The 14924-nt window shown below is 42.7% G+C and overlaps 1 protein-coding gene across 2 annotated transcripts in view; it reads left to right on the forward strand.

The window, feature by feature from the left end:
• The window catches only part of HDAC7 (histone deacetylase 7), a 597866-nt gene that overhangs the window by 280670 nt on the left and 302272 nt on the right, over nucleotides 1-14924 (forward strand). The window lies entirely within an intron of this gene.

Raw genomic sequence — 14924 nt, forward strand, 5'->3', positions numbered from 1 at the left:
GCTGTACCCAAATGACGTCCTTTATTTCCCCACAAACAGGGCTTTCTTTTGGTGGTATTTGATTACCTCTGCTTTTTTTTGATTATGTGCTAGAAACAAAAAACAGAGTGAAAATTTTGAAAAAAAGGAGTACTTTTCACTTTCTGCTATATAACATTCCCAATGAAAAAAATTTAAAAATCTAACTTTTTCACCATTTTAGTCCAATTTGTATTTTGCCATTTTTGGTAAAAAAAAATCCCAATAAGTGTATTTCGATTTGTTTGCATTTGCGCAAAAGTTATCGCATCTACAAACTAGGGGGAAGATTTATGTCATTTTTATTTATTTTTTTACCAGTAATGGCAGCGATATGCGATTTTTAGCGGGACAGATCGGACCCCCTAACTGACATTTCGACACTTTTGGGGGGGACCAGTGACATTACTACCGTAATCAGTGCTAAAAATATGCGCTGTTACTGTAATAATGACACTGGCAGGGAAGGGGCTAACACCAGTTGCGATCAAAGGGTTAAATGTGTACCTAGGGGGTGATTCTAACTGTGTGGGAGCCAGACTTGGCGGATGGAAACAGGGCTCCTGTCAGTCAGTAGAGCAGTGGACAGTGTCAGTAGAGGATGGTGTCAGTAAAACAGTGGACGGTGTCAGTAGAGCTGTGGACAGTGTCAGTCAGTAGAGCAGTGGACAGTGTCAGTAGAGGATGGTGTCAGTAAAACAGTGGACGGTGTCAGTAGAGCTGTGGACAGTGTCAGTCAGTAGAGCAGTGGACAGTGTCAGTAGAGGATGGTGTCAGTAAAACAGTGGACGGTGTCAATAGAGCTGTGGACAGTGTCAGTCAGTAGAGCAGTGGACAGTGTCAGTAGAAACAGTCCCCACTCTGTGCTCAGCAGGACTAGAAAACTGAGCCATCAGCAGCCTTTGTTCACTCAGTTCTTGGTATAGAGCTGGTGGGGGATAGATGCTGCAACCAGCTAGATAAGTATCTATATTTGTTATTTTCATCTCCCCTGCTTCTCTTTTAAAGTCAGGATCCTTCTATAACGTCAACCAACAGCCTGCTTTGGTTCTCTGCTCTGCCCCTCCAGGTCAACTGGAGCGCTGGACTGTGGAGGAGGCCGAGCTAACTGCCAGTCAGGCTATTGGGCAGATCACACCTGTATTGCCTTGACCAGCTCTGTGACATCAGCTAACAGCAGACTTTAGTCCATTGTCGGCTAAGTCTGGGTCACATGAGTGCAGAACTAAGTACACTCCTTTGATCCACAGGAGAAGTATGGCCAAAAGAGCTTTGGCCATACTTCTCCTTTAAGGTCGGGATCCACCCTGATGCCTGACCGGCAGCTGGCTCAGCCTTTCAGCTCAGCGAAGAATGAGAACTGAATGATCAGTGGTTATGTGATCACTCAGTTCTCAGTCTTTCAGCTCGCAGGGGACAGCTGCAGCATCAGATCAGTGCTGTAGCCATATAGGTGAATATGTCTGTTTGTTATTTTGATTTCCCACACTTTTCCTTTAAATATCAGTGTCTGCCAGCAATTGTTCATTCAAGGGCCAGTGCAAGCATTACATTTACCAGCCCTAAAAAAATTTCAGTTTAAAAGGACAGAGATGGGCTCTAGGAAAAAGACAGCTGTATCTGAGGCTGGCCATTTTCATTACTGAGCCACATGACCCCCACCCCATTTGCCCATCCATTTTAATCACTGCAATCCAATAGATTTTTTAACAGAAGTTTTTAATGATGTTCAAAAATACTTTAAAAATGTTGTTTGCTTTTGGTATTCAATTTTGGAATGAATGTAATTTCCCAAACGAAAACTACATTCACTGTTAGAAATTTGTTTGTTATAGAAATTTTTTTTATCCTGCTCCTCAGAATTTTCAAATCACTGTGGTCAGAAACAAATGTCAACATGACCTACTAAATTAAAAAAATGAAGGAATGTTCCTAAAACAAAATATTTTTTAAAATCGTACTTGTGTAGAGTTTTACTAGTGTATAGCACGCTTTAGAATGTATAGGCTGCACCAACCCTATGCAGTCCATGTATCTGCAACCAAACTAAATCTTTGAAAAATTACAGGGACACTGTTTATAACACAAATTGTATTAACCCCTAGCCACTTATAAATGATCAATGACTTCAAGGAGGGGGGGCGACTTTCCCCTTTGATGCTCTTTGGACTGGATGCTGGAGTACTTTACAAGGGCTGCACCTATGGACTGATCCTATTACAGGATTCTGCGAGTAGAGCCTTCTTTCTGTGCTGCACCTTAAAGCTATTTCATGGACCCCAGCCATGAACATATAGACTGTTCCAGTCTAGCTGTACCTGTGCTAAAGCTACTTCATGGTCCCCAGCCGTAAACCTATAGACTATTCCAGTCTAGCTGTACCTGTGCTAAAGCTACTTCATGGTCCCCAGTAGTAAACCTATAGACTATTCCAGTCCAGCTGTACCTGTGCTAAAGCTACTTCATGTTCCCCAGTTGTAAACCTGTAGACTGTTCCAGTGTAGCTGTACCTGTGCTAAAGCTACTTCATGGTCCCCAGTTGTAAACCTGTAGACTGTTCCAGTGTAGCTGTACCTGTGCTAAAGCTACTTCATGGTCCCCAGTCGTGAATCTATAGACTGTTGCAGTGTAGCTGTACCTGTGCTAAAGCTACTTCATGTTCCCCAGTTGTAAACCTAGTATAGACTGTTCCACTGTAGCTGTACCTGTGCTAAAGCTACTTCATGGTCCCCGGTTGTAAACCTGTAGACTGTTCCAGTGTAGCTGTACCTGTGCTAAAGCTACTTCGTGGTCCCCAGTCGTGAACCTATAGACTATTTCCAGTGTACCTGTACCTGTGCTAAAGCTACTTTATGGTCCCCAGTTGTAAACCTGTAGACTGTTCCAGTGTAGCTGTACCTGTGCTAAAGCTACTTCGTGGTCCCCAGTCGTGAACCTATAGACTGTTTCCAGTGTACCTGTTCCTGTGCTAAAGCTACTTCATGTTCCCTAGTTGTAAACCTGTAGACTGTTCCAGTGTAGCTGTACCTGTGCTAAAGCTACTTCATGGTCCCCAGTCGTAAACCTATAGACTATTCCAGTCTAGCTGTACCTGTGCTAAAGCTACTTCATGGTCCCCAGTTGTAAACCTGTAGACTGTTCCAGTGTAGCTGTACCTGTGCTAAAGCTACTTCATGGTCCCCAGTTGTAAACCTGTAGACTGTTCCAGTGTAGCTGTACCTGTGCTAAAGCTACTTCATGGTCCCCAGTTGTAAACCTGTAGACTGTTCCAGTGTAGCTGTACCTGTGCTAAAGCTACTTCATGGTCCCCAGTCGTGAATCTATAGACTGTTGCAGTGTAGCTGTACCTGTGCTAAAGCTACTTCATGGTCCCCAGTTGTAAACCTGTAGACTGTTCCAGTGTAGCTGTACCTGTGCTAAAGCTACTTCATGGTCCCCAGTTGTAAACCTGTAGACTGTTCCAGTGTAGCTGTACCTGTGCTAAAGCTACTTCATGGTCCCCAGTTGTAAACCTGTAGACTGTTCCAGTGTAGCTGTACCTGTGCTAAAGCTACTTCATGGTCCCCAGTTGTAAACCTGTAGACTGTTCCAGTGTAGCTGTACCTGTGCTAAAGCTACTTCATGGTCCCCAGTCGTGAATCTATAGACTGTTGCAGTGTAGCTGTACCTGTGCTAAAGCTACTTCATGTTCCCCAGTTGTAAACCTAGTATAGACTGTTCCAGTATAGCTGTACCTGTGCTGAAGCTACTTCATGGTCCCCGGTTGTAAACCTGTAGACTGATCCAGTGTAGCTGTACCTGTGTTAAAGCTACTTCGTGGTCCCCAGTCGTGAACCTATAGACTGTTTCCAGTGTACCTGTACCTGTGCTAAAGCTACTTCATGGTCCCCAGTTGTAAACCTTTAGACTGTTCCAGTGTAGCTGTACCTATGCTAAAGCTACTTCATGGTCCCCAGGCATGAACCTATAGACTGTTCCAGTCTACCTGTATTTGCGTTTCTGTTACTGAGAGAGGGAAGTGTCCTCTGCAGAATTTTGTAGTATCCCTTATCATCCCTAAACCTCTCCCAAGTTTCTACAAGCAATAAAACACAAAAAGACAAACTCCTAGGCTGTTCAATGAGCTAGAGCGAATGGACTGTTGCTGTGTGCCTGGTTGCCTCTGCACTGTTTTGGGAAAGAACCAGTTGAATCTACAGCGGCTCAAGTGGAAGTAGTGCTACACATATATGCAATATATTGCGCATAATACGTAATAACAAAAACAATTTACAATGTACAAATACATTAAGGCTAGAGTCACACTTTCATGCATTGCCGTGCACATGGTAGCGCATGCGCATAGGGGTGAATGGACTCCCTTTCCATCTAAACTGCAGTGTATAGGTGTGAAACAGCCTCATAGGAAAAAATTGGATTTTTACTTGAATGTGATAGCTTTTCTAAGTGGATATGTAAGTCTGTATGCTGGCCTGCAATTGCGCACATGCTCTTCCTCACAAATACACATTTAGGGAATATTTGCTTATCTAGGAGTACAGCTATAAATTAGGATTATACTACAGAAAATGTTACATGGAAGTTGACAACTTTGCTCAGGGCTGACTTTATAGCGAAAATCCATCTCTATTTAAAATTATTCTAAACCCTCACCTTGCAATAGGAATGAAGAAATGAAAGGCAAAATATCTGTGTGTATATATATATATATATAGATATAGATATATATATATATATATATATATATATATATATATATATATATAGAGAGAGAGAGAGAGAGAGAGAGAGAGAGAGAGAGAGAGAGAGAGAGAGTAATATAATATAATTTATTATTATATAATATAAAAAGAAATGAAAGGGAAAACATTTTTGTATAAATATAAACATTATAAATACCTTTTTTCCCTTTTTTATAAGTGATCACATTCCCTCTGTCCTCAGCTGCACAAGAGCTGGGGCAGGAGAAGCTACAGTGCACTGAGATTCCCAGTGAAAGGCTTTGCAGGAGGGGCGTGTCAGGACAAGTGTGATCATTGGAGTAGAGCACACTGGGTTCTCAGCATAGCTGGAGTACTGACCACAGTGTGCTTTCCTGCTTAGTGTGGTCAGTTTTTAATAGGAAAGCAGAGGAACTCTCAGGAACACCAGGGATTTCACATAAAGGAAGCAAGACAAAGAGAACTGGATACTTTCTCATACAAGTACATGGTACAGCAGGCACATATCAAGAATATGAAATGTTGGGTTTACAAACACTTTAAGTCTATACTTAGCCAATATAGCAAAGTTATAAAATATGTACATTTACTGCACTTTTCTAGTGTAAGTTACAGACTGAAAACTGGAACTTTATTGGTGGCTATGGGGACAGATTTTAACCCACAGCACCAGAATCCCTTATATGATGCATCATAAAAGTGGTTGTATTAAAGATCTGGATTGTTCTAGTTTTTAATTTTGTTCACAGAGTATAAATGAATGAGTGAATTTTTAGAGGAAATATGAAATGTTCCCTGTAGAGGGCATTATGCCATTCAGATTGTAGTAGAACACCGAGGGAACAATATTTTAATAGAGTGATATGAGAATACATCCTGTGCTGCACACTGCAGGTAGCTTTGTTTTACTGAATCTTCATTATTTTATTCTGATATCGTGACCTATTTCCCACACTTCTCAAAGGTTAGATCTGCTACTTGCAGCTGTGTCATTTCTCATGTTATTCTCCGTCAGTGAAACTAAAGGCTGATATCGTCTATGATGAAGTACACCACTTACAGCGTATCTAAACCCAAAAATAAACATCTTAGCAGTCTTTAGATATTGTTAGTACATTCAGTTTTTTTTTTCTTTTTTTTTTTTACCTGCTGATCCTGCCAGTAACAAAGTCCCACCCTAGGACAGAACTACAGAACACCTCCCCCTCCTCTCAATAATCGAATTGGGTGTTTTGTAGTCCACAAAGATTGTTAGGAACAATGATAATTGAGTGCAGCACAGGCAAAAAGCACAGGAAGTCACCAGCTGACACAATTTCTGACAGGATCAATAAGCATTTTGTTTATTTAGGCAGATATAACAAAATGCTAGAAAAAGTATATTTAACAGACCAAAAGGGGTAAAAAAAGAAAGGTTTATTGCTGGCCCACTGGGGTCAAAGCACAAGCAACTAGATGGGTTTGGGGGACCTTTCTAATGCATGTAATGCTTTTCTATGGCTGAATTCTATGGCGCCTAGATGTTCAGCTGCGTCTAGCTGAGTTTACACCAACAATAATTTTGTGCACCCCAGGACCATTTAACCTGGTTTTCTGCAACTTAAAACAGCTAAACGTGCGTTACCATATGTAAAGGCAAATAAATCTAGATGCAGGAGGAATGGATCCGATCATAGTACATAGATCAATTTATCCTACATAAACACAGGATGCCTGTGAGCATGAGGCTTTAGGGCAGTGATGGCGAACCTTGGCACCCCAGATGTTTTGGGACTACATTTCCCATGATGCTCAACTACACTGCAGAGTGCATGAGCATCATGGGAAATGTAGTTCCAAAACATCTGGGGTGCCAAGGTTTGCCATCACTGCTTTAGGGTGTGCATACACTTTAATCACTTGCACTCTGGAAGGTTTTACCGCCTTTCTAACCAGGCCATTTTTTGCTATTTGGCACTGCGTTACTTTATCTGGGAGATAATTTAACTAATTGCATGGCCATGCAAAGCTGTAACCAAACTAAATTTGTATACATTTTTTCACACAGATAGTGCTTTCTTTTGGTTGTATTTAATCACCACTGGGTTTTTTATTTTTTATTATAAAAATTAAAAAGACCGAAAATGTTACTTTCTGTGATAAAACATATCCATTAAAAAAGGTAATATATCACATTTCTTTACAAATTTAGGCCAAAAAGTATTCTGCTATATATTTTTGGTAACAAAAATTCCATTTAATATAATTCCAAAATATATTAATTGGTTTGTGTTAAAGGTATATGGTATATATATTGGAGTTTTTAGTTATTTGTTTATTTTTATACTAGTAATGGTGGTGATCAGTGACTTATAGTGGGACTGTGATAGTACAGTGGGCAATCTGACACTAACTCATGCTGGGTGGGGGGGGACTGACTAATCAACACTGACAATACCAGTGACACTATTACAGTCATCAGTGCTAATAATACACACTAATACTGTAACGATGACACTGGTTGAGAAGGGGTTAACATTTAGGGGCAATCAAAGGGTTAACTGTGTGCCTTTAAATGCTTGGTGTGTTTTTACTAAGGGATGTGCTGGTTTTTATTCCCTGCTTTTCAGGGCAACAAAAACAGGCACATCCTCACTGTCAGGACAGAGCTCTGTGTTGTTTACAATCACAGAGCCCTGGCCTGTCCTCTGCTTCACCGATCGGCGAGTCCTGGCCATCAATCATTGACCGGGACTCACTGATCGGCTTGTGCTGTAACTAATCACAACAAAGCTGGGGCGGTGCATGTGCACACACCCCCTACCCAGGGAATCTGGACTTTTTTGCACATTTACACTTACCTAAATGGATGCAGCATCTGTCCCTTACCCGCTCTAACACTGAGAACCGAGCGATCAAAAACTGCAGATTGCTTGGCTCTCACAGCTCCCTGAACAGAGAGTTGCTGACTGCTAGTCAGCAGCTCTATGCTCTACCCCCTCCTCAATCACTGGAGTGCTGGGCTGTGTAAGGACTGGGAGCAGCCAGTTCAAGCTCTTATCGATTCACTGAGAGGCTGAGCTGGGTGGTGGTGCAGGCATGTGGAGGGATGTGTTGGAGCTGGAGAGAGTCCAGAGAAAGGCAACTAAACTAATTAGGGGATTGGAGGACCTTAATTATGAAGAGAGTCTACAATCGCTTAATTTATTCTCCCTGGAGAAGAGACGCCTGAGAGGGGACATAATAGCAATTTATAAATATCTCAATGGTGATCTCAGCATTGGGGTACAAGATTGTGGAATTCTCTACCACAAGAGGTAGTTTCTGCGGGAAGTATGGCTACTTTTAAAAGACTCTTGGACGTACATCTCAAGGCTCAGAACATTAAGGGGTATGAGAGATGATTACGGCCATACACACCTACACAGATTGAACTGGATGGACTATTGTCTTTATTCAACCTCAACTACTATGTAACTATGTAACTATGTAATGTGAGCAGACCCTGACTTCATAGTCATGATCTTGCCCGAGCCTGGACCGGCTCTGTGATGTCAGCCGACATGCGCTTCAGCCTGTTGTCTGGTGAAAACGGGTCACAGGAGTGCAGAACAAACTGCACTCCTGTGATCCACAGGAGATGTACAGCCAAACAAGCTTTGGTTGTACTTCTCCTTTAAGCCCTGATGAAGGGGGAGATGTTTGAGCCTCCTAAATGCATTGGATGTCTATTGTCCTTTCTATGCTCACTTTCAGAACTTTTTTGGACTTGTTTGTTCGGTACTTTTTGATCCAACTGTAAATAGACTACCTATTTGGGGAATCCTATTTCTGAGGGGCCCCATTAGAGAAACTGAACCCAAATCATTTGGCTCCACTAAGGGCTTCATATCCAGCACCTCGCTCTTATCTCACGTATAGCAGAGTTTCTTCTACTTTTTCTATTCTATGGTAATATAAAGAAGGATGATGGGTAAACAAGCATAGCCAAGTAGAAAAAAACTGCATTTTTTAATGTATATAGATGTATCATAAAGAGTTTACCATTTCCCAGGAAACATTTCATGAAAAAAGTTTGTAGACCTTCATTGCTGACTTCAAGACGTCTGTCTGACTGCCATGTTGATCCTATTGCTTATGCAATTTCTAGGCCCAGACTCAAAACACCTATATAGAGCTGCAAACTCACACCAGGCAACCAGTAATGAAATCAGCAATGGCAGCCTACGTATATATACTCTTAATGCAGATACCCTTTATCCTGTGATCAATTTTGGAGAGCAACTTGGCATAAACTACATTAAAAGCATTGTTCCCTGTAATAAAATTTACTAGCTTCACTTTATATGCCTCTCTGTCAATTACTTTATTTACCGGCCATACAGGTTTTCCAAGTCCATTCTAAATAAAGCGTTGTAACTTGACTAACTGGATGAAGTCTGCATTTACAGACAATATGTTGGATCACTGTAACATACTCATTCTGCTGGCAAAAGCAAATTCATTATTATTTCAAATGTGTGTGTGCTTCTAACCAACTAAAGGTTGCCAATCAGATAATGCGTCTATTTACGGAAGTAAGCAAAAGACTGCAAGTGAAGTCATGATAAGCAGTGTTTTGCTAGTGTACATTTAATAAGGGTTACTCAATAACAGCAGGCAGGAAACAGCCCTGAGAGTGTGTTTGGGTTAATGGGTGGAGGAGATGCCAGCCTTAAACTGGCATAGATTGGAATCATGTAAGCTACAGTTGCACTCAAAAGAGCTTTGGGAATGTGGTGATTAGCGTTGTGATTGCAATGTTTGCAATGGCAAAGGACGAGTTTCAACAGAATGCGTCTCCGGACTAGACCCAAATTATCCTTCATATATTGTGGAGATTTCAGTGTATGCAATTATTATTTGAGTTTTGTATCTGGTATTACAGTTTTTGTAGTTACTCCACCAGAAGCTGTGGTCCTAATAATGTGACATTTCAAAAAATGTAACCGACTCAAAATTCATCCATTCTACCTATGCATGTCCACATTTAGACATAGCTTGTCAGTTTCTGCTAAGCCCTACCTCCTCCTTTCTTAAACCACTCCAGGAACTGCTACATCGAATGAGATGACAGAGGATGTACTGAATATGTACAAAAAATGATCACTGAATAACTGTGGAAATATTTATTTAAATACAATCCTTTTTATATAAAACTACCACTATCCTCTGGACATAAGCTTAACCTCCCTGATTATGTACAGATTTCTGTGCTAAAAGCAGTACATTCTTTTGCATGGAAATCTGTTTTACATTTCAAAACTCACCTTCTCCTGCGATCCCCCGCCGTCCTCCCCTGCCGTCCTCCACCGCCATCCTCCCCCGCAGTCCTTCCGCTGTCTTCCCACTGTGTGCTCGGCCAATGCTGGCACCTGTCTTCCACTACCCTTCCCTGCGAGCGTTGCGATGCAGGGGGGTGGAACCGGCGGCAACTTAAAAAATGTAAGTACACTAAATGACATGATCCAAAGTTGTTATCCTAAAGGATTACACGGTATCATGCCATTTCACCACAGGATTGCACCTGGTGACTTTTCCAGCGCCCTGCCTGTGCTTTTCCAGTTCTTTGTGCCTGGTAAATTTAGAACGACCATGGCGTCCAAAAAGCGTTCTTTTTGCGCAAAAGCGCTTTTTTTTTTTTTTTTGAAAAAGATTTTTATTGAAGTCCAACTTAGGCACACAGTGCAACAGAAACATTACATAACCAGCATAGCACAACAGCCTCCAAGGGGTAAACATCCAGAAACAAAAAATGTTCCATAACACATATGGTATACAGTAAAAAAGGCAAAAACCCCTCAGACAGCCGCCGATCAGCTCGCACTAACCATGCGCCCAGTAGGACCCCAAGTTTTGCATTTTTAAAGAAAAACAACATCCCGGAACCCCCCACCCCTCAGCCCAGAACCAAGAACCAGGCCTCCCCACCCACACTCCCTTAGGAGGAGCAGGCGAGCTGGCCATCTGAACAAACCCCCCACAGGTGACAACCCAGAGAAACCCCCCATACCAATCCACCAGGTCCGTGGCAGAGCACACCAATCACTCAACAGTCACACATCAGGGGAATGATCTAAGCCTCAATCCGCCCCCCATATCGCTCCAGACCCATCCTAACCATGCGCAAAAGCGCTTTTAGACGAACTGGAAAACAGCGACAGCGAAACTGAGTGTACTTACATTTTTTTAATTGCCGCCGGTTCCACCCCCCTGTGTCGCAACGCTCGCAGGGAAGGGAACCGGAAGACAGGTGCCGGCATTGGCCAAGCACACAGCGGGAGGACAGCGGGAGGACAGCGGGAGGACGGCGGGGAGGACGGCGGGGAAGGACAGTGGGGGAGGATGGTGGGGGATCGCACGGTCGTTCAAAAATTTCCAGGCACAAAGAACTGGAAAAGCCCAGACAGGGTACTGGAAAAGTTAACAGGTGCAATCCTGTGCTGAAATGGCATGATACAATGTAATCCGTTAGGATCACAGCTTTGTATCATGTCATTTGTGTTTTTACACTTTTGAATTTGCAGCCGGTTCCACCCCCTTGTGTTGCAACGCTCGCAGGAAAGGGAACCGGAAGGCAAGTGCCGGCATTCGGCCGTGCACAGAGCGGAGAGAGACTGTCAGGATGCCAGGGAGGACGGTGGGGAGGACGGCAGGGGAGCGCATGGAAGGTGAGTAACATTGCGGGGTAATCCCGAGCGTGGCTCTGGGTTACCGCTTTTGGTACTGAAAGTTAACCCCGAGCCACACTCGGGAATACCGCTAGGGGGATTAAAGTAGAATTCTGGGATAATCCTGACTAATCTTAAAAACACTCCCTCCCACCTCCTAACATCTATGCTTGCTAACCTGTGTAAGAAAGATGCGTATACTTCCCTGTTTTCATGCTGCTCCAGTGTAGTCACATGATCTCCCCTGTGTCACCCTTCCGGATGCAGGGGAGAGAAGAGCATGTTCAACAATGGCTGGTAAAGCTGGAGTTGTGACATTACCCATATGGGCCATACACACTATAAGATTTTCTGAAGACTTTTTCCTTTAGACTTACCAAAACCTTATAATATGAAGTTAAACCTAAACACTTTCAATTTGTATGCAATTTGGCAGGCCCTTGCACTACATAGAAAAGGTAAATCTGAAGGAAATCTAACCACAAAAGTTGGATAGTGTGTATCCAGCTATAGGCTTCAATGGCTCATCCATTGTCAGTGCTCCCTCCTCTTCCTTGAAGCAGCCGCTGGCTGAGAACAAGGGAATTGATCCCATGACCGGACCAGAGTGGCAAATAGGTAAGTATATACAGAGTCTCACAAAAGTGAGTGCACCCCTCACATTTTTGTAACTATTTTATTATATATTTTCATGTGACAACACTGAAGAAATTACACTTTGCTACAATGTAAAGTAGTGAGTGTACAGCTTGTATAACAGTGTAAATTTGCTATCCCCTCAAAATAACTCAACACATAGCCATTATTCTCTAAACTGCTGGCAACAAACGTGAGTACACCCCTAAGTGAAAATGTCCAAATTGGGCACAATTAGCCATTTTCCCTCCCTGGTGTCATGTGACTCATTAGTGTTACAAGATCTCAGGTGTGAAGGGGGAGCAGGTGTGTTAAATTTGGTGTTATCGTTCTCACTCTCTCATACTGGTCACTGGAAGTTCAGCATGGCACCTCATGGCAAAGAACTCTCTGAGGATCTGAAAAAAAGAATTGTTGCTGTACATAAAGATGGCCTAGGCTATACTAAGATTACCAAGACCCTGAAACTGAGCTGCAGCATGGTGACCAAGATCATACAGCGGTTTAACAGGAACGGTTCCACTGAGAACAGGCTTCGCCATGGTTGATCAATGGAGTTGAGTGCACGTGGTCAGCGTTATATCCAGAGGTTGTCTTTGGCAAATAGACTTATAAATGCTGCCAGCATTGCTGCAGAGGTTGAAGGGGTGGGGGGTCAGCCTGCCAGTGCTCAGACCATACGCCGCACACTGCATCAAATTGGTCTGCATGTCTGTCATCCCAGAAGAAAGCCTCCAGAGATGATGCACAAGAAAGCCCGCAAACAGTTTGCTGAAGACAAGCAGACTAAGGATATGGATTACTGGAACCATGTCCTGTGGTCTGATGAGACCAAGATAAACTTATTTGGTTCAGATAGTGTCAAGTGTGTGTGGCGGCAACCAGGTGAGGAGTAAAAAGGCAAGTGTGTCTTGCCTACAGTCAAGCATGGTGGTGGGAGTGTCATGGTCTAAGGCTGCATGAGTGCTGCCAGCACTGGGGAGATACAGATCATTGAGGGAACCATGAATGCCAACATGTAGTGTGATATACTGAAGCAGAGCATGATCCTCTCTTTTCGGAGACTGGGCCGCAGGGCAGTATTCCAACATGGTAACGACCCCAAACACACCTCCAAGACGACCACTGCCTTGCTAAAGAAGCTGAGGGTAAAGGTGATGAACTAGCCAAGCATGTCTCCATACCTAAACCCTATTGAGCATCTGTGGGGCGTCCTCAAATGGAAGTTGGAGGAGCGCAAGGTCTCTAACATCCACCATCTCTGTGATGTTGTCATGGAGGAGTGAAAGAGGACTCCAATGGCAACTTGTGAAGCTCTGGTGATCTCCATGCCCAAGAGGGTTAGAGCAGTGCTGGAAAATAATGGTGACCACACAAAATATTGACACTTTGGGGCCAATTTGGACATTTTTACTTAGTGTACTCACTTTTGTTGCCAGCGGTTCAGACATTAATGGCTGTGTGTGGAGTTATTTTGAGGGGACCACAAATTTACACTGTTATACAAGCTGTAAACTCACTACTTTACATTGTAGCAAAGTGTCATTTCTTCAGTGTTGTCATATGAAAAGCTATAATAAAATATTTACAAAAATGTGAGGGGTGTACTCACTTTTGTGAGATACTGTACATCTTTTTTACACAGGTTAGTAAGCTTAGGTGTTAGGAGGGAGAAGGAGTATTTGTAAGATGAGTTATCCCAGAATTTTACTTTAAAGATGAAGTGGGGGCAAAAACTTTACTGGGGGCATTAATTGGGTACCAGTAAGGTGCCTCTAATGACGTGTGCCTCACTCATGGCAACTTCTCACAGTGATGTCACACTAGAAGTTCTGACGGTGAAACTGACAAGACGGTGCTGGAGCACAGCAATCACAGTGAGTCACTCGCAGAGTAGTCCCTCCATACAGAAAATATATACTTTTCAAAGAATATAAGGCATTCTCTGATTGGAAAAGGGGAGATTGTGATGTTCAAGTGCACCTTGTCCAATCACATAATGCCTTGTATTCTTTGAAAGGAATGCTAGATGTTTTCTGATTGGAGGAGCTGCATAATTAGAAACCCACTGTGATTGCTGTGTCCAGCCCAAACTGTTAATTTCTCCACCAGGAAAAGCCTAGTGCAGTTCATGCTTTTGCAGTAGGAAGCCGGCTGTGAAGCAGCAAAGAGTCACAGTCGGCTTCCCACTGTTAACATGCCAGCGCTGGAGACCGGAAGACCAGTGAAGACCTGGCCCAGTTGAGGACAGTGTTGGATCCCTGGACAGGCAATTATCCTTTTATTAAAAGTCAGCAGCTACAGTATTTGTATCTGCTGACTTTTATTTTTTTTTCAAACAGGGTCAAGAACCTCTTTATGTGAAACTGTATGTCAAAAGAATCAAGTAGATCCAAGGCAAATATATGCAAATCTTGACTTGGTCAAACCCTATGCACTCAGTCTTCCCTACGGATCCTTCAGTGTAATGGGTAGCCTCCCTAACCAAAAGCTCCGTTGGTCAAACTTAACTGGATCTACTGATTATTTTCACAAACAGTTTTTATTAGTTTAAGGTAGATTTATCCTTTGAGCGACAGAAATACAGTTATAAAAAAAACATTAGTGTGAAGGAGCATTACCAGATTCCAAATATAATTCTGGAAGCATTTTACAATCTCTTCTAAATAGTCTGACTGACTGGATATGAATTGAGTGAATTATTCAGGTAGGTCCTCCTGGCATTTGTTGGCAAAACAAATGGTGGTCTTACAGGTAACAATATACTGTAATCATTCAATTGATCTTTCAATGTGACCGTCAAATCAAATAAAACCAAAACCCTTTGATCGATTAGAGAGTACATCATAGACTTGGACCC

Source organism: Pelophylax lessonae (genome assembly GCF_965119305.1).
Source record: "Pelophylax lessonae genome assembly, chromosome: 2".
NCBI classification, from domain to species: Eukaryota; Metazoa; Chordata; class Amphibia; order Anura; family Ranidae; genus Pelophylax; species Pelophylax lessonae.